Source organism: Sinocyclocheilus anshuiensis, unplaced genomic scaffold (assembly GCF_001515605.1).
Source record: "Sinocyclocheilus anshuiensis isolate Anshui unplaced genomic scaffold, SAMN03320099.WGS_v1.1 scaffold1707, whole genome shotgun sequence".
Taxonomy (NCBI): domain Eukaryota; kingdom Metazoa; phylum Chordata; class Actinopteri; order Cypriniformes; family Cyprinidae; genus Sinocyclocheilus; species Sinocyclocheilus anshuiensis.
Window position 1 is genome coordinate 172,732 of NW_015549658.1, and position 3,741 is coordinate 176,472.

The following is a 3,741-nucleotide window of genomic DNA, read 5'->3' on the forward strand; positions in this document are numbered from 1 at the left end:
GGCTTCCACCCATCGAGTGAGCTGGTCAATGATGATTAGAACATACTTGTTCCCTGAGCTGGACACAATATATCGATGTGGATCCGATCCATTGGTGCACATGCTTGGTCATTTTGAAGCTTGGCCCTCTTATGGTGCTTTTCCACTGCATGGTACGGTTCGGTACGGCTCACTTTTGGGGGATTTTTCCACTGGGTACAGTACCTGGTACTTTTTTTAGTACCACCTTGGCTGAGGTTCCAAGCGAGCCGTACCGTTACCAAAACGTGACGTGTAAACTCTGCTGATCACGGACTGGCCGGAGAGAATCGTCACTACCTGCATCACTGAACTTGCGATACGAGACACCAGACCCGCTAGATTTAAATCAGCACAGACAGCGGCTCGAAACCAAAAAATGGTTTCGATGTCTGTTGAGGAAGTACAGACGTTCCTCTGGTTGATAGCAGAGGAGCGGATCCAGCGAGAGCTTGATGGGGCGACGCGGAATGAAAAAGTTTTTCAGGAGGTCGCTCAGCTCTTGGCCGCAACATGTGTATAATCCCACCCACTTAAAGCGGTACTAAACTGTTGTGGAAACGCGTGCTGAGCAGAGTCGTACCACGCAGTGGAAAAGAGCCATTAGTCGGTCCAGCAAGTTTGCAAGCATTGCAGTGTCTGCACCTCTGTATGAACAAATGTACTTCTCCACCCATGCTATACCAGTCGCTCTAAAGTCTTTCCTTCACCAAAATGGCCAGACTGCAGTGGATTATGGCAGGCTTGTAACACTTCTGTTTGCACTGAGGCAGGTACTAGCAACAGTAGGGAGGGACTGAGTCCCCCAGGCCTTTCCCTACGATACAAGAGGACACCTTGATGGAGTTCAACTCGTGGCCAACACAGCCGGTATTTTCTTACTGCTGGACTTTTCAACGCAATGTCCTCTTTGGTTGGAAGGACTCCTGTCTCTTTACATTCGTGCAAGATGGAGAGATCAGGATCAGCTCTCTGCTCTTGCGCTAGCTTTTCTTTGGAGAAGGCTTTTAGCCAGTTCACACGTGGGGTTTCAAACATAATGAAGTTATATTACAATATGTAATTGATAATCATCAAACCACAGTACTTGTCTGCTAACTAGACAGCTAGCTACCAAAGTAATAAGCTGGCTACTTTTTCATAAAGAATAAACACACCAGCAACAAAACAACAAAACTTACTTGGGTACTGCACTCCTGATTAGCCATTTTACTGTCCGTCACTCCTTTTTCAGCATGCGTTCTCTTCTCCTATGCGTCTCATCATCTTCCACTGTCGTTGGTATTGCAGGGAATGTTGTGAGTGGTTGTCAAGGCAGCCAATCAGAATTTAGCAGCCTCGGTCTCTGATTGGCTGGAATTATGGCACAATGTTGCTTCGAGGGGGGTCCCCCCGTAAAATTTGCATTCCAGGGGCTAAATATCACGTTATCACTTCTTTGCAAGATGAACATTTTCTCCACAAAACACAGTTCACGCACATGCAAAATGCACTTTTTGGCTCAAAATATGATCTTTCGCATGCAGAATTGTGGCAGAGATCTAACCCTATAGGCTGAGACTAAACGCGGAAGTCTATAGACCCTTTTCACATTTCCGGGTTTCTCAGCAGCGGAAGTTGTCATTGCGGGGTAAACTTCTATAGCAGTGAATGGGAGAGTACCACAAATATATATTTTGCATTCCCATTTACAGTCACTCCCATAAACGCAGTATTAGAAACACCCTTGCATTAGCGTTAATTCGTTTTTTTGCAATTTGATGCAAAGGTAATATAATATGAAATATAGTGTTATAAATGTACATAGTTTTTTTTAAACTGAAAATATAAAAAAGCTTTTATATTTTTACAATGCTGATGATGACCATTGAAACGCGTCATCACAGTCTTGTGAAAAGGGTCCATATTGTGAACAAGTGAGGGATTTCAGCCGCAGCTTCAGCTACTACTTAGATTCTAGAGAGCATTCGATTGGACAGAAGACCTGATGAGTATGGAATTATTTTTGTGTGTAACAACGTTTTGGCAAAACTAACTTCATAACAATGTTGTGCAAATTGAAAACCTTGTAAGCCACTCTTTTGAAAAAAACAAAAAAAAAACAAATGATAAAGTGTAGTCTCTCTCTCTTTAAAAAGAGGTCAAATTAAACAATTAAAAGGACATAGGAGTGTATTAACAAATCTGTTCTAAACCCTGTAAAAGTAAGCTCCCTGTTGCACTGCAATTTTCATGTTCTCTTTAAATTCATTTAAATTTGTTAAATGTGCAGTGGGAAATGTGACTGTCTGGGTGCATGCACTGACAACAGGGTAGCAAATTCTGTGGTCTGGCATTCGTTCCATGCATGTATGGTCAAATAGAACAGTGATTTTAAAAGCTTGTCTCTCTGAAAGAAGCAGATGCCTGTGTGCTTGACCAGACAGCCACTGCATTACTTTTGACACAGAGCCTCGGTATCTCCATCTAGGGCAGTAAACATACATTATGTATTTAAAGCATCTAAAAATAGGCATCTGCCTTTTTAAACATTTTGGAGTAACAACAAACTTACCTTCAAGTTCCATTAGAAAATCCTGGAAGTTATTCAAGATTTGCATTTCTTTGCTGTGCTTTAGAGTGCCACTCTCACTCATTTGTGGGTCAAGATGTGACGCAATGTAATGAGAGTCCACCTGGAAGAACATGCCAGAGAGAAAATAAAGAGACAAATATCATCTAAAGAGCATTCTGTATGCAGCATTCAGAAATAGGAGTAAAAAGAGTTTCTCTAACACAGTGGTTCTCAATTCCAGTTCTGGGGACCCACTGCTCTGCACATTTTGTGTCTCTCTTTTATCTGACACACTCAGTTCAGTTCATGGAGCTGTCTCATAACAAGCTGATGACCTGAATCAGGTGCGTTAAAAAAGACCTACAAAATGTGCAGGGCTGCGTTTCCCAAAGGCATTGTAAACCTAAGTTGATCATAGCTCCACTGGTGACAAGTTCTACCATCAACTTAGGCTTACAATGCTTTTGGGAAACGCAGCCCTGAGCAGTGGGTCCCCAGGACTTGAGTTGAGAACCACTGCTCTAACATTTTTTTACAAAAGCTATGCGCCTCACCTGATCATTGCCACCTTCAAAAACAAAGAGGGCACGGCACACTTCTTTGTTCTCCAACATCTGCACCAAGATTTCTGCCTTGCTGTAGAATAAAGACCAGCTTGATATCTGCACTACAATGACACGTCCTTGAATATAATGACTGTATAAAAGATTTATAAAAGAAAAAAACTTGTGAATGGCAATAATAACCCGCAACGACCTGTTGCACACTGTACATGAATAAAACTTTTATCGATGTTATTGATTACTTTATTAACACGAACTTACTTCAAGCTGCCTTGAGGGACAAGCTGAGGAGGAAGATGATGCCGCTCCGTGTCTCTCCTGAGAGCTCATCTTTACAGACCAAGAGACGACCGAAGGTCAAATATTATTTACATACTTAATAATATAAACAAAGCACGACGTATTGCACACAAATCACCGCGACAGCTTTCCAATATGCGCGCCACTGAGTGACGTCTGTACTTCCAGGTCAGAGAGCAGCTGTCCATCAAAAGCTCTCTAGCCAATCAGAGTAGATCGCTGTTAAGCCCGCCCCCACGAGAGGTTTGTGTCAAAACAGTAAACGAAAATTTGCGAAGCGTAAACGAAATCTGTGGCAACGCATTC

At 42.5% G+C, this 3,741-nt stretch overlaps 1 pseudogene; it reads right to left on the reverse strand.

Moving 5' to 3' along the window:
* Positions 1 to 2,075: 2,075 nt before the first annotated feature.
* On the reverse strand, positions 2,076 to 3,465 carry LOC107660262 (uncharacterized; annotated as a pseudogene).
* Between the last annotated feature and the right edge of the window lie 276 nt (positions 3,466 to 3,741).